This window comes from Halyomorpha halys, unplaced genomic scaffold (genome assembly GCF_000696795.3).
Source record: "Halyomorpha halys isolate HHAL.00 unplaced genomic scaffold, Hhal_1.1 Scaffold128.1, whole genome shotgun sequence".
NCBI classification, from domain to species: Eukaryota; Metazoa; Arthropoda; class Insecta; order Hemiptera; family Pentatomidae; genus Halyomorpha; species Halyomorpha halys.
Window position 1 is genome coordinate 665119 of NW_027110898.1, and position 21867 is coordinate 686985.

The following is a 21867-nucleotide window of genomic DNA, read 5'->3' on the forward strand; positions in this document are numbered from 1 at the left end:
ACGAACTACCATTCCTTAACTTATGAGGGACATGGTAGACTGTTCAGGAGGATCAATGAAGACGGGATCCTGGCTATGCATTCGGATCATCAGGAAAAAAAAATATAAGAACACTTACTAGAGTGTAAGGGTTGATGGTTCAACCCCACACAAGCCGTGTAATGGGATAAACTGCTACACAGACGGATCCCTAATGGAACAAGGATCCGGAGCAGGGATATGGAGAATGGATAGACCTAATCAAGGCACATCCATCTCATTAGGAAAGCACACCACAGTGTTCCAGGCTGAGGTGTTTACAATAAATGTCTGTGCCCAGAACTTAATAAAGGAGGGCATGAGGAAAAGGCTAATCACGATCTACACGGATAGTCAGGCGGCCATCTATGCGCTGGATAACTACGCAATCCGCTCCAAATTGGTGGAGGAGTATAAGGCTAACTTGAACTCTCTCTCCTTGGCCAACAAGGTGTGGGTGGAATGGGTGCCTGGACATAAAGGCATTAAAGGAAATGAGAGAGCAGACTACCTAGCAAGTAAAGGGTCTGAGTATGTTCCTCTCACACCTGACCCCATATGTGGAATTAGTCTCAGCCATGCGAAGAGGCATATCAAAAAGATCGCTGAGAGTAAGGCTGGGTTACTCTGGAGAAATACCAGAGGGATGGAACAATCAAAAATGTTCCTCAAAGGACCCTGCCCGAAAAGAAGCAATTGCCTTCTCAATATGGATAGGAGTATCCTAAGATGGGTGGCAGGACTATACACAGGACACTGTCAGTTAAACAATCTATAAAGTGGGACTGATAGAGTCCCCTATCTGCAGGTTCTGCAGAAAGGAGGAAGAGACTGCTTACCACATCATGTGCAAATGTGATACAGTGGCAAGAACACGATTCCTCATCTTTGGTAAGGATCGTATCTTGGATCCCAAACTTTGCGAAACTGTGGATCCTTACACAGTGTCCAGATTTGCAAAGGCAATTGGCCTGTTTTGAGGAGAGGAGGAACGGCGTACAATAGGCCCTCTGAGGCCGCGGTGCTTCTTGGCCGGTTTAAAAAAACCAAAAAAACCAAAAAAAAAAAACCTTAAGGTTCATTCTAATAATAATAATAATGAAGAAAATGATTGAGTATGCATTGATATCTACAGATTCAATATAGACATTGAAAACATCTAATAATATCTATGTTACATTGCATTCAACTTTCTATCATTTACTATATTGTTTGAAGCTTTTTTGTTTATCAATTTTATTTGATATAAAGAAAAAAATGCATTTAAATACTTAAACCACTATGAAGTATTTAGGGTCTATAGTTGCTAGAAAAAAACAAATTGATAAGGAAATAAAAACGAAGTTAAAGGCGGAAAATGCTTGTTATTTTTCATTTTCAATAATGCTTAACTTACGCATACTCCATCCGGAAACGTAAAAGTAACAATTTACAAAACCATTATTTTTCCCCTTACGGATGCGAACGTGTCCTGTTATTCTAAAGAAAGAACAGTGCCATAAGGTTTTTGAAAATTTTGAAAATAAAGTATTGCATGAAATATTCGGACTGAAAAATATTGAGTAAACCAAAGAATTTAGAAGGTGGTGTATTGTAACTAGTAAATACAATTCAGGTTATAACATTGCAACGAATAGGATGGATGTACAAGTTTGTAGGGCTTATTAATTAACGGATTCCTCAAATTTCACCCCGACAGGTGTACTTCGAAGGGGTAGACCAAAGCGCAAGTTGGGAGTTTGCGTCAAGAGTTTTAGTAGATTTGGGTTTCAACAAATGTATGTAGACAGCAATTTAACATCGATCCGAAACATCGGATTCGTTAAATCATTATTATTATTTTTCTCATTAAAGATTAACATTAACTCCTAATTATAATGATAATTGAAGTATATTTAGTATAACTTGAGTCCTGGGTAGTTATCTTCTAATTATTTATTCAATCACTAGGACGATATTAGACAGAAATTATTAAAACAGATTGAGAAATAATTGTAGACTGAAAGAAATAAGTAGAATAGTGGAAACATAAAGAGGTCTTAAAGATTTTTTTTTTTGATTTTTTTATTTATTGATATTTACAACTGTATAAAAAATACAAGTAAATTTGATTATAATGACATAATGATATGATTCAGGATGTAGAGAAACTACCCAGTAGTAGAACTCTAAAAACAGTTTACAATATAAGGTCACGAGGCCATTTTCTTTTCAGGCGTCTCGGCGGATTGCCAGGAATGGAAGAGGAAGCAAGGCTAGAAACTAGTGGGTTTAGGTGGTTAGGGAGTTTATTATGTAAGGGATAATATCGGGTTCGGGCTAGATCGGTTACATAAGGAACATTTAGGTCTTTATGTATGATTTTATTTGTGACAAAGTAAGGAGCATTGAGGATTTTACAAAGGATTTTGGATTGTAAGGATTGAATACGAGAGGAATTCGAAGGTTTAGGAGCCCCAAAGCTCAACTACGTATGTCCAGATGGGCCTTATTATTGTCATCTAGATCAGTCTTTTGTAATGAGTTGGAAGTTTAGACCGTTTGTCTAGTAAGTGCTGTAATAGTCGGAATCTGCGTGCAGTTTCCTGTCTTTTCAGTGTTGTGTGAGGATTCCAGGTTAGTCGTTTGTCAAGATGTAGTCCAAGATAACGAATCTGTTTACAGGGATAAGAGCCACATTATTAAAGTATACTGTAGGGCAGTCGGTTAAAGATTTTGAAATGTTCTTTTGAGTTGGTAAATTATACTGAAATTTTCATTTCCTCTAAATGACATCATATTTCAAAAATATTTCCTGTCATCTTTTGATAATTATTACACGTAAGTTATAAATCCAATCTGGCTAAAGGTCTTGGTCAGAATATGCCAAATGTTTCTATGTATAAACAATGTTTGGCACGATCTCGCCCGACTTTTGACATACATTTTGGCCCAAGTTCAGTTCGTAAAACAAACGATCAGTCAAAGCGATGAGGAGTCGTCTGTCGGAGGTTATAAAATATAATTGTGATTTTTTTCATTGTATCATATTATTATTTTGATGATTGCTAGAGGATACATTTCACAGGTATTTATCCAATTAGTTTGTTTTTATTAACTGTTATTGTAAAAAATTGATTAAATACCAAATTATTACTCGTCATATAAAATTTAAAAAAAAACTATCTAAACGATGTGATACCTAGTTATGAATCAGTAAAAAAAAAGGTAAATAAAGTTTCTTGGTGACATTGAGTAAATGTCGAATTAATTAAAGTTTTAATTCACTTAATGTAAATTATTTTCGCAGAAGTTTGATATATTAAACGTAAATGGAGTTAAACTATTGTGATTATTTTAAGATGTTTATTTCATGTACATATTCTCTAAATAGTAAGATGGTATGCGATGAAAACATCCTAGAGACATACGTTTAAGTACTTATAAGAGGTTTTATTAGTAAAAGTACTTTAAAAGTACTCATTGGTGATATTCATCAGTTACCATATTAATACATGCATGATACACTTTTGTTTTGTATTTTTGTGTCCTTACAGCGCTCTTTCGTGTCTTTTTGGTAGCATCTTATTTTTTGTTTCGATCTATTTTTTCATTATCTACTTTAGTAACACATTCATAATAATATTTCCAATGTTTTTTTTTTTTAAATAATTACTTAGTACATGGAATTACTTAAAATAAATAATGACAGATTAAGTTTTCGGAAATGTGTGTGGAACATAATTTAAATAAATATTTCTTATGAAATTTATTTTAAAATTAATATTTGCTAGAATACGAAATGAAATGGGTTAACTATGTATTAATGGGTAATAAACTCGATAAAGCTATATTGCTTCAAGCTTTGTTTCGTGCCCTCATTTCTTACAAATACTTTAAACTCCATACGCTGATGCTTTTTCTCTACGAAATGTATTTCTAATTGTTTTATTAATTTCTAATGAGCTGTAGGACAAAAATATCAGTATTTTTATTTTACATTACATATATTCTGATTATAATCACTTACCCTGCGGTTATTAATAATTTTAATTTATATTGGTTGTCTCTTGAAGTTATTACAATTTCGATTCCGTTTTATCTTTATTAATAAATAAACAAACAAAATACAGTTTAAAAGGTTTTCTTAGCTAGTAATGGTTGAACAATATGACTGCGGTCATTAAAACATTGGATGTTTTAATGAACTATGTATTTTACTATTCACCTAATTCCAAATTAACTTAAATAATTAAAAATTAATAATTAAATATAAACCCTCAAAAAAGGATATAAGTTGATTATATTTATATTTAAATATTTTTTAGATATTTAAAATATAGTTTGCTTCGCAATGCATATGTAATATTTTGGGATAGATATAATTTTTTTTTGGAAAGTCTTGCTGTATTATACTGCGCCGTTACTGTAGGATAATGAATAAGATAAGTTTTGCTGTAATGAAACAAAAAAAAAAGGAAATTAATAATTATACTGCTCGTCACTTCTTCTACATATACAGAAAATTTAAAATAAATTTATTATTTTATTATAAATATCATATTACCAAGTATCCATTTATTCTTAAGTTAAAGCAGCTATTTGATAAAAATGTTGTGAGTTATAACCATGACTTATGGTTTATATGGCTCCATAAAAACGGAATTAATTTTTCACTTTAATTTTATTTCTCTGTTTCTAAAGAAGAAAAATACATTTTAATTATGCCGATATACAGATTACCAATGAATTCTATCGAGGTTTATGTCAGTTATAAATTTAACTTTATTTAACTGTAAATTAATAACTTTATTTTCATATTTATTATTAAAATCCTATCAAACATAATTATAAATAGTAACATAAAATTTAACTATATTAATCTCACAAAATGTTCCCGACTCTTTTTTTTATTTACTTTTTTATGATCCCTTTCCTAGACGTTTCTGTTATAAGAGGGTTATCTAGAGTTGACCAACCTATTATAACAATGGTGGGGGGTTAAGTTTTCATTCGTGGAACAGAAATAAAAGTCGATCAACCCCGGTCGGATTCGAACCAACGGTCCGAGATTTTTACTGAATAGGGCACAATGCAACTTTTTCTTCCGCGATCTGCATTTTCCACTTTGTTGGACGCGGAATGGTGGGAAGGATTCCCTTTAAACTTGTGTTTTTTCTTACTTCTACCCGTTTCCCGAACCCCTTGCGTTTTTTGCACCGGTGAGCAACCGTTTAATTATATATTTTTGTTGATGTAACTTAGAAATGGACATGGGTAGGGTCAGTATTCATAATACTTACTGATAATTTTTCAATTAATCTTACTTTGAAATTAACCCGAGGAGCTATCTGGTATCCGTAGTTCCGGTGACTGAAAAACACATACGGCATTAATTGTAAAGATTTATTTTTATAACAATCTTTATAATTTTTTTTTTGGTGAAATCAATTACCGTTTATTTCTTTATTGTTACATGTTTACTTATTAAACGTTGTTGCCTAATAATTAGTTTTGTATTATTGGAGTTCATTTTTACCACACCCTGACCATCTTCCTTCGCTTATAGGTTAATTGGACTTGTAATTATCCATTATTCCATAAGTAAATTTCCTCATTAGTCACCTAATTCATTAGTCCCACAGATGGTCATTTTCTCCTAATTTCTAATATTATACGTATTTTGAAAAATTCTTCTCTTTGAATTTATTATTTAGGAATAAATAGAAAAAGAAATGGAAATAGAACAATACTCTCCCCGTACGGACTAAATGGTTGTTAAACTATTCGCTAACTGCCGACTATGATTTTTTCATATCCCACGAAGCAGTAAATATGATTCACGGTCTCATGGCGTACAGGGCAGTCGAGCTGTGTATAAGCCTTATTTTTTTTTTAATATTTTTTTATTCCATTGAGGGATCCCATTCACGGTTGCCAACTTTTATATCAGTGCTACCACTCCACTCGCTGACAACCCCGCCTGGATTCTGACACCCCTATATATCGATGCATTAAAAATCACCTCTTTTTCGCTACATCCAACCCTTATCTGTTCCATTTTATATAACTCCGACGTTGGCAAGTTTTTCCCCTCGTATCTTTCGTTTTGTTTAATTTGACGATTATGTACATCAATTCGTATACAATTTATAATAAATAAAACGAAATGATTTTAAGGAACGTTATTACATAATGTGTGAAAATTCCTTTATGTATATAGTTGGGACCAATTTTCCAAAATTTTTAAACAGAATTGAACGGATGAAAGGTAAAATAAAAATTAAATGTAAGAGTGAAAGTAATAATTTTTCAGTCGCAAAATTACTTAGTTCGTGATTACAATCCAGAAACCTGGATAGAAGTGTTTCCGAGAGTATTGTACTGCCTATAGAAGGGAAAATTGGTCTTTATAATGATAAAAGAAAACTCATTTTAGGTATCTTCAAAATAAATGACGTTGCAAAGTATATTTCTTTTCATGCCGTCATCAATTTATTAATAAAAATAAGAGGCATACTTTTTTTTTTTTTTTGTTATTTTCTGTATAAAATAACACACTTAACATGTGAACTGTTAACTGTCTCTGTTTAAATTCTCGAGAAAAACGATGATTTTTTTTTTGTACATACTTTTCTATCACTATATATCAAGGAACCTGGGAGGTAGGAAGGCACTGTTCCCTTGGTCAACGTTTTCGCCGAGGGAACTGGTACAGACTCGATCTAAACCCAACCATTCATCGCTAGTAGAGAGGTCCATTCCCACTCATGACAACGCAGACGGCGAGTAAGCGCCACAGTGCTTCCCTGCACACAGCAGATCCCAGAACCTACCTTAAAATGCCCTTCAGGCAAAGAATATTTATGTTTATAGTATATACATATTCCTATTATTGTATTATGTATTTGTTTTGTTTGATATTGTAAAATTAATAGCAGAGGGAGAAAAAATATATACATATCAAGGAGCTTCTTGATTGTTGAATTGTATTTAAGGTTATTAAATTTGTATGTGAATTGGTTTAGTGTTAGCTAGTGCCTTTTGTGGGAGTATCAACTTTTTTTCTCTAACTCTACGCCTTTCAATATTACTTTTGTTCTTTAGATTGTGGCTTGAAATGCATGAACTAAATCGGACCTATGCAAAAATGAAATTATGTCCTCAGAATCGAAAATTAAATTCCATCTTAACCTTTCCAACCATCCTAATCCTTTGGTTCAAACCTTATCTAGTTCCACCCATCCCTATAGCCCACCTAGGAAGTTGAAACGGCTGTAGCCAAGAGACTTATTAAAATAAAAATGGGCAATTGGAGTTCTGGCAATGATCAGATTCTCCACTCATGTTGAGTGTTTGCGGCTTTAGCGCACTTGCTCAGCCTCCACTGGCTCACTGCCAGTGATGCGGCGAGAGGGATGCGCTGGGATCTTTTGAACTCAGCTCTACCCCTCACGTGGGGGATAGAGTTGGCTCAGGGATCCTCAGGTCTATTTTGTAAATATTGTATATTAGAGTGTAAATGTGACTAGAGACTATATTATTTTATCATTATGTTTTTTTTTTTTATTTATTATTCATGCAGATAGTATGATTATGTTCATTTTTTTATTCAATTATTTATTTTATTTTATTTGTATGTATGAGATCATTCACTATTACCTATTGCCCACGACTGTGTGGCAGATTGTAATATTTATCAATAAATAAAAAAGTATTAAAAAAAAAAAAGAATCGAAAATTCTCGCTCATATTTTACGTTTTAGACATCGAGGAGCAAATTAGGTTGTGTCTGTGTGCAGTCAAATTTGTGTTTGAGCATGAATCGATCTAACCGTTTAATGGATTTTGATGAAGTTTTAGGGTTTGTGTTGATTAGTACCTATTTGATCGTATACCGATTTTTTTGTTGTTTACAGATATTCAGAATTTTTTAAATTTAAAAGAAGGGAAAAATAAGTACGACTTATGGTATGGTAGAGCTCAGCTGCTCACTACTTTTTTTCTATATCTAAGATCTTTTATTACGTGTAGACTACTTATTCAATAATTTAATCGCAATTTTTTAAAAAGGTATTCTGTTTTTGTTTTTCTTTATCTCCAATATTCTGAAAAGAAAATGAATGAACAAACAAGTTTGAATGGACTCGAGAATAGAGAAGACTCATAGACTCAGACAAGACAATGAACGCCTGAAGATAAGTCACCTTTTAGTAATAAAGCCAAGGGAACGTAGAGCGCAGAACATCTTTAATCTCAGCACTCTACAAATTGGAGCATATTTCTCCGCCTACCTTTGGCTTGTAAGGAAATGCTCTACTTGTCTCAGATTTTTCAATTTTCTTTGGAAAAGATGCATTTTCTTTTAAAGATGATTGTTTTTTTTTTTCACATAGCTTTATTGAAAAAATAATTCTTCAGAAAATTATATCCCTTGAAGATAAAGAAAGAACATCCACTCCGGAACTTAATAAACTCTACAGTTCGTAACCAAAGATAATCTTAAAATTAAATAAATCCATACTGCTATATTTTTTGTATCGGGTTTATTTTTCTAGTAGGCCAAACGGTATAAAACTTTTAATTGAATCGCCCACTTACAGGTTTATCACGGATATTCAACGATATTTGTCTCAATTGAAAAAAATAAATAAGTTATAGATTAAAATTTACGTTTCAATTTGTTTTCTCTGTTTAATCTTTTATTAGGCACAAAGTTATATTTAGATTGGTTTATTTCGAATATTGATCAAATCTCGTTACCGTTTAGATTCTGAGCTCGGTTAACTTATTCCTTAAATTTCCTAGGGAGGAAAGTAAGTTGAAGCAATCGAACTAAGAACGGTGGTAATTTAATGAGCGGAAACAAGGAAATATATATTATAATTTTAAACATTGAAGACACTATTCAGTGAAGATTTTAGGTGGATAAATTAACATTTGATGATAAATGGGAATAGATACTTTTAAGGATAGTTTTAAATTTATTTGTACAAACCATGTTCTTTAATTTTTCTAAACCTTCAGCCACATAAAAATTTGGAATTTCAAAATTGATTTTACTGTCTAAAATATGAATGAATAAACATTTTTGCTCATTATCCTCTTATGTCTTGAATGTAATTATTAAATATATGATATTATTATATTTATTTTTTATGATTATATTACATTATGTTTTATAATATATTACTTTAAGTTAGTTATGGAATAAATACAAAGGAAACATATTTCGACCGTGATTAATTTTGAATTCGACGGAAATATTTGTTTTGAGCTCCCCTGAGTCTTAACAACCAAGTTTTGCAAAAAACAATTTGTGAGTGTGGAAAGCCTAGCTCAAAAAACGAAAAGCTGTAGAAAACTGAAATTATATATTTAAGACGGGTGTACACCTAGTTTATTAAAATCAATTGACCAGAAATGCCACTTATAGAATTGATTTTTAACATTTTTCTTCGAAAACAGCTCAAATGATTTTGATAAACTCGGTTCATCAATGTACAATCAAGGATCCTTTAACATCAGCAATGTTTTATACTCGTTGAAATTGTTTTAAAAAATTTAAATACCGAATTTTCGAAACATCTTCCTCTAAAGTACATTTAATTTAGTTTATTTAAAATAATTAAATATTTAACATTATTAAAAGTAATACAAAATGTATAAATACGAACTTTAAAAAAAAAGAAATCAAAAAAATCCTTACTGAACGGATTGAAATATCGGAGACAGCCGAAAGGGCCCGATTTATCCCGATTCTGTTCATCCCTAAACGACTTTGTTAAATGTTGTTATAATGCTGTATTCTTGGCTGGAGCAAAGTAGATATTCGTTATTTGTATCTCGAGAAACCCTAAAATAAAGATTTTTACACAAACAGAAATATAAGAAAACAATTTTTTTTCCAGGGAGGTAAACATATATGTATTTCCTTTTTTGGAACCGTGTATATAAAACTTTCATCCTATGTTGTCTTCATTTAGTAACTTTATGAAATAATTGTTTTATAATTTATATAATATATATTTTTTTTATTGTGAGTCAGCACAGAATTAAAATAATTCCGACACGAGACAATTGAATTTGGTTGTGTTGATATTTTTTTTTATAATATATCTTTTTTTTAATCCTACTTTCTCCTTAAAAATATATGTTTAATTGCTCAATTTATTTTTAATGTTTACATATGTCCTGAATCCTGAACAATCTTGAACACGGTTCTGCTATTGTTCTTAGTTTGCTCTTGTCCTTACAGCATTGAGATGTCATTGACAAACAAATAGCCCATTCATTTAACAATAAATGATCCGCCGCTTGACATCAATAGCAAAGTGATTTATTCGATTTGTATGAACTGGCATTGTCTTGTAATCGGCTCAACGAACTATTTGCCTCGTTAACTGGCTAACATTACTAGTGTGATTGGGTACATCTTGAACCAACGTTTCTGCTCAATTAAACTTTTAATTGAATTATTCATAGTTAATTTTTAATTACTAATAAATATCCGGCTTCTTAATAACTTGGAATAAAATAGTTACGGTTATTATAAATAAGAAATAGCTATTTTTACTGGTTGGTTTAAAATTATTTTTAATTGTTAATGACTCTAAACCTAAGCTGACAAGGTAAAGCATAAAATCCCTAAGAGACCTAAGGTAAAGAATAAAGGATATGATTGTCATCGCAGGCATTTGAGGATACGTACAGGAAAATCTCCAACTGATGGAAAACAGAGAATTTTCAATTATATTATTGCGAATTAAGAAAGCAAACTAAACTTTTAAACAATATTGTTCTACTTTTAGCACCGTTTTACCAACTATTATTATCATTCAAGCAAATTGTCAAAAACTGATATCGATTATTGGCTATTTATGACTTTGACGGTCGCAACGGAAAAATCGCAGATTTTCTAATTTGTTTTTCAAAGATCAGTTTGTTTGTTTATTGTTGCTTAAAGGAGTAAAACCTTCTGGTCATCAACGCCTATGGCATGCTGAAAGTTTGGTAAAAATTAATAATAAATAAAATTAAAAAAAAAAATTAAAATCGGAGAGGAGTTATAATTTAGAAAGAAGGCGAATAACTCAGAAGACTATTGTAATAATCTCAGATTCGTTGAGCTCTCAAAGATCAGTTAAGGATGTTTAATTTAAATAAGGAATTTCCTATCAAAGACAAAAGTTATTTAATTTTTAAAAATGTCGATTTTCAAGTTTTTGTTGTATAATTATAATGGATAAAGATAAAAAATAAAATAAATGTATAAAACTAGCATTAGTTCTTATTGTCCTTCGTGGTAGAGTATTAAAATTAAATTTAAACATATACAATTTTTTTCAAAAAATCCTTAAATTTTCTTGGTAGGAAAATAAGTTGAAGCAATCAAACTGAGCCTGGTAGTAATTTAATGAGGGAAAACAAGAAAATATATATTACAATTGAAGAGATGAGTGGGTGAAGATTTTAAGTGGATAAATTGACATTTGAGGATAAATGGAAATAGTTACTTTGAAGTTTAAATATTTATTTCTACAACCAATGTTCTTTAATTTTTCTAAACCGTCATGTCTTTTTTTTTGTTAATTTAAACGCCTGTTTAAGTAAGCTTCGATGCTTAGGACTCCATCTTGACAAGAGACTTACTTGGAATCCACACATTGATAAGACTGAAATGACAAGAAAGCTCGTAGATTTCCATTGCTACAAAAATAATTTATACTCTACGATAATCAGACCGGTTAGGACATATGGAATTGAGTTCTGGGGCTCTATCAAACCATAAAATCCTCCCGCATCCAATTCTTACAACCCAAAATCCTTGATGCTACTTATTACGTTACAAATAAACTCATCCACAAATACCGTAACATCCCATTCGCTGCAGATTTGGCCTAAAACAGATATGCGTCTTTTCATTCCAAACTCCTTACCCATCCTAACCCATTAGTTCTTAATCTCTCATCCTTAACAATCCCCGATAATTCTCCGAGGCGTCTGAAAAGAAGATGGCCCCGGGACCTTCTAATTTAAATTAATGCTTGATGTACGTCGAATGGGTGGTTTCTTCCCACGATTTTCAAGTGTAAATGAAACAATCCACATATTTACTTATTGTATTTATTATTTTGTACAGTTGTAAATTACATTAAATAAATAAATAAAGTTTTTTGTTAATTTTTGAAAATTTTCATTAGGGATATATTTGACAGGGGAAAAGTTAAATTATTAAATAAACTTAGTAAGTTTTTGTTGTAGAATTAGAATGGATTAAGATAAGATAAAAATAAATGTAGAAAACAAGCATTAGCTCGTTTTGTCCTAGGTGGTGGAGTATTAAACTTAAATTTGAACGGATAAAATAAAACAAAAAGCAGTATTAGGTGTATTGAGACCAAGAAGATTATCTGGGATATATGTAGTGTATGTATTGTATTTATTTAGTATATGACTATTGTCTTTATTTAGTATAGTCTATTGTCTTTATTTTAGTTGCTAGGTGGCTAGATCAGATATCAGGTTGTGTTTTACGTTTTATTAGATTCCTAATATCAGAAGCGAGCAGCACTGGCGATAAAACTCTTAACTTTCGTATTCTAATTTTCCGATGATGTCTAATTCGCTCCAAGATAATATATTTACTATTTAAGGGCATTGTTTAATTATTAAAAACTGTGCTAATTAAGTAGAACTATATTATTCAAGACACTTTCAACCCCAAACATGAATTTTTCAGGTCTCCCAACAACTCCTATTTCTCAACTTTGACGAGAACTTACAAAGTTCCTTTGAGAGTCTAAAATAAATATTTTAAATAGCCGTGTGAAAAAAACTTTTTCGCATCAATTCCAATAAGTTATTTACCAAGGTCTGAAGCTATTTTCCTTGTAAAGAAAAACAAACAAGAAAATCTGTTTGATTTCAGCCCCCTCTCTCCCTGTTTACACCAGCTTCCATCTTGGATTAACTTAGTCAGTGAGTCTCTTTTTTCCCCGTCCCTTTGACTTGGAGTTTATTTTGAAATGGAAATTATTATCAGTGTTGTTTTCTTTCGATTCTCCTTTAGAAAACCCAGCATGCATTCTAAGACTTTTTCCAAAGTTATACTTTGGTATGGTTTGAAATGTATTTTAGCACTAAAAAATTGTCTTGCCTGTTCTCATTACTATTTATTTAAATGGACCCTGGATTGTCATTATAGTTTTTAGAGTAATGTATCCGTGAGTGAACCAATCTAAATCCAAGTTAAGTATTGAGAATCGAAAAGCAACCAAGATATGGTTATGAGGAGTTAAATTTGATTTTTTTTTCAATTTCATAATAATCCTTGTAACTTATACTGTTACCTGAACTAATAATTATACCTTTTTGTTGATAACCTTTTTGGCCTTTTCGTCACTTGCTAGATACTTTGAAGGTGAGAGTGTGCCAGACTCGAAGATAAAATTACAACAATCTCTGATGTAATGGAAAGAGGTGTTGCTCAGAAAAGGGGTAAAAAATTAACACCTCCAGGAGTAATATCTAGGGACCATAAGTAGTACCTCGGACTAGATAGACGCTGAGATTTCGAACAGAATATCCAATGTGAATCTGGTCTATTACCAGATTACTGATGAAATCATCGGCCATCGCAAAGTAGACAAGACAACCAAGATGCATGTGTGTATTTGTCTGTATACGACCTATACAAGTGAAGAAAGTTGGTGACCTGTTGAACGGACATATCAGTCACATAACTGCTGTTCTTTTGGGAAACTAGGAGGGATCATATTAGAAATCAAAGCATAAGAAATGCCACTTATCTAGTGATTTGGATATTTCTGTCGCATGAATGAGGGCATGGATTCTATAAAAGTATTCGAGGCTCAACCCCAGGAGACCGCGCGAACGTCCTAGAGTAACTCATCAGTAATATGTGACTAGGATCGGAATCAGACCAGAAAGTAAATTCCTCAATCAAATGAAACGGTTATGCATTGATCGGCAGGAATCACTCCGCTGGGCAGAGGATTCTCAATACTAGTAATGGCATAAGTGGAAGATAAAGAAAAAGGAATAGATGAGTGTGACAATAAATTTGCATAATTTAAAAACAAACTAGAGGTGGTAGCCAAGTATCTCCTCCAAGTATGTAGCTTAGGTGGCTCGAATCCAGAGGACGTTGAGGCGTAGGTCTTAACCACCTTAGACCTGCTGTGGCGCCGTTTTGAATCTGCCCACGAAAACAAAAAAAAACTCCCCCCTTCTCCCGGGTGTTAGAAATGACTAGTAAGGGGGATATAAAAAAAAAATTATAATGTTTGTTTTCGAACATTGGTATTAATTTGTAATACTTTCACTCAACAACTTTTCGAGCTTTATTCTTATTTTAAAGTTGTTCAAATGTAGACACATTCAGTACATCATTATTAAAAAACAAAATAATAAACCTGAACACGTAAATGTTTTAGTAAACTAAAATTAAAAAATAATAATTATTAGCCTATTTTAGGAAAAAAAAAGAAGTATAAAATTACAATGAGCTATAAATGAAACGTTTAATGATTATTTTGATATATGAAAAGGTGTATCATTAAGCAAGAAATTAAAAAAAATAATAACTAATAAAATTACAGTAATGATTTATTGATTATTTTAGGATTGTTACTACATTAAAATGGATTTAAGTCCGTAAAGTTAATGAGAGCATTGTATAAATAAATATATATGTTGTTCGAATAGAGTGTGATTATTAAATTTATATTTATTTATTAACTGTTTTAGTAGGTAATAATCTCTTGAGTTATCAGTTTTTATTTTAATTTTTATATCTTTTCTTTTCAATTATTGCGTACTGACACAAACGATTTCATGTTTCTTCCCACTAACAACATCATTGTTCAACGTTTGTCGAGTCTAGCTCTTATATGATCTGTCAACTCTCTTGTAATCCATCTTGCTAGACTTGTACAGCACTTAAGAATGTCGGCTATGGTGTTATGAAATATACCAACACTTGTAATTTTGTAGCCATCGATCTATGTTCCGTAGAGTTGGATAAAAATGGTTGTGATAAAGCTATAAATAAATTATCATGAATACAACATTTATTTATTAATGCCTCATTATTAAATATATTTCTTATCCATGAAATATTTAGTTTTAGTCTTATCGCAGCTGATTTTTCTGGTGTTCCGTCGTGTATTTTTTTTTTTTTTTTTTTTTTTTTGGATGAGGGTTATTGCTTGTTTCGTAGACAGGTTAAACTTGTCGAACAGCATGAAACTTTTTATTTAATATGCTGGACTGTCCTTCATTTTTCTTTAATTATTTAACCATAACTGAGTCCTATAAAGTAGCTATTTACGTATCATTTAATATTTTAGGTATTGGTGTTAATATATTAGTAATATAATAGTATGTAATATATTTAATAATAGTATGTAATATATATAATATAATAGTATGTAATATATTTTTTTCGATCTATTTTTCTTGTATAATGATAATATAAAATTTTTTTACTACGTAAAATTTGCAAAAAGTCCTTCATTTTAATTTCTTTATTACATGAAAACTCCTGTATCAAGCTTTTAGGGGATGAACTATCTGAAATAATTCACCATCTTATAAAATATGGTTTTTATTATTATTTTTTTTAGCATGCATATTGGTTCTTTTTAACTTTTCAGTAGTTACGTAGTCAATTTTTTTTATCCATATTCGAATACTTTGTCTTAAATTAAATTTTTCATAATGTGCACAAGGTACTCTATTTTTCTAATGTCTAGACTCCTACACTTAACTTAAATATCTTCAAAGCCTCCCATCTAAACCTGTTATGCTATTACCCATATATTATCGTCTCTTGTTTATACCATTATTACTAATCTATGTTTCTAATTACTATTCAATACAATTCAATTTAGTTTTTTGTAAACTGGAGACAATTGTAACTACAACTTGTTTATTATGTTTGTATAATTTATATTCATATTTTTATAATCAGTTTTGTAAATAACTTTAGTTTTGATTTGATGTTCATTGAATATATGTGGTAAAAATATTCTCTATTAGCATTTCTATTTTAATACTATAAAAATATAGATCGAAGAGCTCTTACAAAGTGATGGTAGAAAATATTTAATGGAATTGGTAGTATATAAAGCGTGGTTATAATTCAATATAATTATTAAATATCCCGATATTATTTAACAGAGAAGAGACTTTTAAACTGATTAATAAATTGTAACAGAGAGCATAGTTTATCAGAACCAATTAACATAATTTTTCATTATGTTTGTTGTATATTAGTCATATCAAAATGATTAATTGGCTGCATGTTACCATTTTCGTTCCAACACCTTCTTATATGTTCTAGGACGGTTATTTCTAACTTAGAGCGGTTGAGCCACTTTAGTAATCAGTCTCCTTCCAATTTCACGGAAAATAAATTTCGCTTTGTAGGTCGTTGATCGAACCCTGTTTGACAGCCCAGCTTCTCTTGAGGCGGTGAGAATATATGGTGTTCAAGTTCCCTCTTTAGTCTCATGTGAACATAGTGACATAGAAACCTTTCCGGGAAGCGAAACTTGAATACAAAGGCACTCGGGAAACTCATGAGAACCCATTTTTAAAAATTCTTCACACTTTACTTGTCTTACGAGGTGTTGAAATGGACTGGAGAATAATTCATACCTCCTTTTACCTTCATTTGTCTTGGAATAATATATCTTCATTCTCTTGTAAGACCAACTCGCTCAGGCATTAATAGACCTGTTCCTTTCGTGTGTAAAGTTTTGGGCTGAACTTGCGTCGGTGTAGGCACATGCTTTATTTTAAGTGTTTAATATCTAACAGTTTTAAATAAATATATCTTAGAGGAGAGTGTTTTTTTTTTATTTTGTGACTTTTTAATATCTAGTTTTATAAAAAAAAAATTACTCTGTTCATCATATTTATAATACAGATATAATAGTAGATATAAAAAAAAAATTAAATATCTTTTAAGGTATGGATTAGTTACTTTGGAATTGATGGAATATAATTACAAGGATGTTGAGAATTAGTTATACATTTAATGCCAATTATTGTCGAAAATAAATTCAATTGAAAAACAAATACTTTAATCAATTAAACGCCGCTCTTAGGAAGTTTTAGGCTCCTTGGAACCTCGAGATCTTGGATTCGAGCAGGAGGCTTTTAAGGGGCCTCGTGAAAGCAGCCTGAACCGCTGGAACCTTGTCGAAACGAAAAAGAAGTTGCTGGAAGCTAGGTCAGGACTGTAGCAGTTTTGCCCAGTTGAACTTGGACAACTCTTCGGCGGCTGCTAGCTACGTTTGAGAGAGCGCATCGTCATAGGGTGAGCGGACTCGGCGGATACAATCTTTGGAACAGCGGAGCACTTTAAATTAAAACTACCTTCTGACAGTCTATTCGGCAGGGAAAAAAACTCAATCTTTTAGGATTGAACGTAGGAAATAAAGTCTCGATGTTTTGGAGGTAGTTGCCGAAGTATTGGCCAAATTCAACGTGGCAAAACAATCCCTACTGTAAGCTTTATTCACCAAATTAAGAAAGAAATGATATGGAAGCTATTTGACTCGATTATAGTGGCACCTTAAATTGGTCTCATAATTCCGGAGAGCTTATGAACATCAGAGAAAACGCTAGTAATGGTGTATTGATGCCCCAGAGTTATATATTCACTGAGAGGGACTTCAAGTTTGCTATTCAAAAATGTTTAATTAATTTTTGCTGCTGAGGCCAGTGCTGAAACCTTGCATCATGTATAAATACGAAGTTCTTTTTTTATCATTGTAATTATAATTTTTTTACTATTTCAAATTATATTATCTGGCTCATCATATAAATAAATTTACCAATTGGGTTTTTAAATAATAGTCTGGCTCACCAAATCTGAATGTGGGAAAATAAACTTCTAGCAATTGCGGTGTCTTCTATAAGATTACGTCTAAAATGTTACCGTTACCCACAGCCAAACTCATCTTAGATGTACTATACATTCATGAGTTTTTGCTGTTTTGATATTTTTTTTTTAAATCTATAAAAATGATTATTTTTTCATGTATGTCAACTCAACAATTCCTATAATTTTGGCAATATATATAGTTTTTCCATTTCAGTCAAGAGTGTTTAATTTCTGGTTTGATACCAGGATAAAACGTATGATAGCGCTTCACATCTCAAATACTTTAAATAGTTAGAGGTACCAAAAAATAACACGGATTGATCGCCTCGAAATAACATCAAATGTCCAAATTAAAAAAAAAAAACGAACACCTATTCTTCATTTTTTTCTAAATAAAAGCTTATTAAATTAAATAATAATTTGGGGGGAGGATACAACAAAAATAGCTGGAATGTCACATTATTCTGATTTTAAACATTTTTGAAACAGTAAATAGCTCACTCGGAGATTTATATTTACTCAAGATAAACCACAAAATTACGGTTACTAAGCCTTAAGACTTATCAACCATAATATTTGATTTAGAAAACATGATTACGGCCATGTCACTAAAAATATACTCACCATGTGTTTTTTTATGTTTTAGAAATACTTATTCAGTTTGAAAGCCCAGCAAATACTGTAAATAATATTTAATCTTAGGAGTTATAATTGACAATTTTTCCAATTTTTTACACTGAAGGAGTATGTTGATGGGAGTTTTGAGGTTTTCTAAAGAATACCTAAGAATAGCTGACAACTCTTTCCCTATTTTTCTGAATGAAGACAAAAGCTTTCAAGTATATATTCTCAGTAGAAACTAAGTCTTTCAGAATATATAACGTTGTTTTTAAATATCAAACACACTTTTTCAAATAAATATGGCTGTTCTAAAATTGATACTAAATTACGGACTGTGACATTCCTTACAATTATTCTGCATTAGAATTGTTTGTAGATCTTACTAATGAATATTTTTCTAACATGTTTACACACAGAGTTTAGAGATTTTTCGGAGTTTAACGTTTAAGTGTAAGTTTACAGAGTTATGATCTAAGGATTTTTGAAACGGTCAGACAACAAATGTTCACTTATGTTTTTTTTTCTTTTTTAAATGACCCTTTCTTCCAATCTAGTATTTATTTTTGTATCTAATCCAATAATTTACTAATCTTTCCTTTCATTACAATTCTTCCGCTTTGATTGAATATAAATCCCTGTGATAGTCAACCATGAAATAAATTTATTTTGTACAAGACATTCATTATTATTTGTAGGGATTAATAAGCAGCTTGCCTAACCTGATTCTTCTTTGTCCGTCCCATAGTCAAGGGTTTCTTTTATTAACCATTTTAAAGGCAATACCAACAGCGTCTCTCCTTTGAAGTTGTGTTTCATTGCTCAGTTTATTTTAGCAGCATCTCGCATAGCTTTTACCTACCTTCATTATTGCTTGGTTCGCCTTTACCTTATACATTTTCTTGTGATATTTTTTTCTCTTTGTTTTATTCCAAATTAATCTGACCCTTGTTATTTTTTTAATAAATTCTCGTTCTTTTTTGTTTTAAACAAATCAAAAGACATTTCTTCAACTTGTAGTTAACGTAGTTAGCAGGCATGAGCTTGTTACTCATATAATTGTTTTGTTGATGGTATTTTCAATATCTTTTGTTTCCTCCTTTGATTCTCTGCATTACCTCTCCTTTCTTTCATGAAAAAGTAAGATATCATAAATGTTTTATAAAATATACCTTGTATATGTTTTATAAATGATACCTTGGCCGCAAAAGGTCCCTTTCTACATTTGTAGTGCCTGCAATATTTGCTAGGATCGCTTGTATTATATTCTCCTATACTGCCAATATTTATCAATGGAAAGTGTTATTCTATCCCGTGTATATATATTACTTAATAGTCTTATATTACAAAACATTTATATATATATCTATACAGTAAGTTTTGTATTGATTTAATGCGATTAATTTTATTAGATTTGTTTTTACTTTATTCTTTATAAAATAAAATAATTAATTATACAATAATCAGGGTTTAAAAGTAATATGTATATATATATATAGTTATTTTTTCAGAAGTAATTTGTTCTCAGGTTTCGGACAGAACTATGTAGTGTTTTAATCTCAACATTTTCACTCTAATACCAATTTATTATATAATTTATTTAAAACCATATTGGAATTAGATTTTTCTTGATATCAGTTTTGTGAAAGCTGAATGCACTTAATAATAAAGATAAAGATATAATTATTTTAAAAATAGGTTACATTTTTTTTTCTTTTTAATTTTCGTACAACTATTTATTGAATATACTGAGGAAGTAATACCATAGTTAAAAATTCCGAATTTGACTCTATTTAAAATACACGTTTTGAAGAGTCCGATTTGCCAAATCTCGGAAAATGGTATGTGCAAATAACCTAACTCAAAAACAGAAAAAAAATGTTCTAAAACTGAAATTGCATATATAAGTTGAGTGTATGCCTTGGATGATAGTCACATTTTCGATAAAATCAAATAGGAATCGATTTATTTATAGAATAAACTTTATAGAATCGATTTTTCGCATATTTTTTCGATTTCCTCAAAAATGGCTATAATGATTTTGATTAAACGGGGTTTATCAATGTTGAAATAGTTTGATGGAACTTTAATACCGAATTTTCAAAAAAGTATTTTTATTTCTTTTAATGCTTATATAATTAAATAATAAATAATAAATAAATAAATTATAATTAAACATTTTGAATTATTTCAATATTTAACTAAGAGAGAAAAATAAAGAAACATCGACTGCAGCTTAGACTGGGAAATTTGAGGCAACCGGTCGTGTCCTATCTCCTACGATCGCAGTCATATTTATCCGGCTTTGTAATGTTTTATCAAAATTATTATATTCTTCACAGGAACAAAGCTGATAAAGACTAAAATATGATTTTTTATAGCGATAAGAAATAAAAATTAATGTTTGAAATGTTTGCCTCTCAAGGTGGTAAGTGAAAGTAATGTGCCCATCGTTGCATTTTTTTTCTTCTCTTTTTTTAATAGTTCCTTATTATTTGAATTTTGTACCATTTTAATTAAAATTGAAGTAGATGACGTTTGTCCTTTATATCCCATAATCAAGTAATTGTCTTATCGAGTTTGTTTTCGATGCCTTTCGCGTTACATCCTAATTAGCCTGTTTTGTGTATTTAATAATGCATTTATTAAATAAATTAAACGAATTTTTCCTGAAATTATCATTAAAATAATGTTAATTCACTCAACTTTATTTTAAGCCCTCGGTCATATAATGTGTTTCCTAATACTTATTTAGAATTGACGTTATTTTTTTTTTTGTATTTTTTTATAACACGGATTGTATAATTATAATTTCATAGATGTTTAAAAGAATCATTGCAAAATTTGGGCCTACACTTAAACAAGAAATTATTGAAATGGATACATGTTGTTAATTGGAATCCCAGGATAATTGCTGAGAGTCTTCCCCACTTGCTCTTAGGGGCTTCGCCTTTTTGGAATCTTATTCCTCATTGGCTATAACTAGCCACGCCCAAGATGAATAAGTCACATGGAGCTAGCAATGTTTGATACAGGTTTTGTTTATAAACTATCTGGCTAATGGAGTTGGTCTCTTTAGCATCTTGTACCCATTATACTTGATGGATAAGGTGTCCCTGTGTTGAGAGGTGTCCTACCCAGGACAGGTATCGGCACAGATGGCCAAGACTTATAATATTGCAAGGTTTATTGCATATCACTTTGCAGCTATAATGATTCTATATTTTTTTTTGATAGATTTATTTATTGATAGATATTACAATCTGCCACACAGTTGTGGGCAATAGGTAATATTGATGAATGATCTCATACACACTAAAATAAAATAAATA

The 21867-nt window shown here is 30.9% G+C and overlaps 1 protein-coding gene across 6 annotated transcripts in view; it reads left to right on the forward strand.

Moving 5' to 3' along the window:
- The window catches only part of LOC106678192 (atrial natriuretic peptide receptor 1), a 1188520-nt gene that overhangs the window by 523724 nt on the left and 642929 nt on the right, over nt 1-21867 (forward strand). The window contains exon 1 of one of the 6 annotated variants that reach the window (XM_067048973.1): nt 2985-3085. The exons of the other annotated variants lie outside the window; for them this stretch is intronic. The gene's annotated coding sequence lies outside the window, so the exon portion shown is untranslated. Of the gene's footprint in view, nt 1-2984; nt 3086-21867 lie in introns of those variants that run through there. 6 annotated transcript variants of the gene reach the window in all.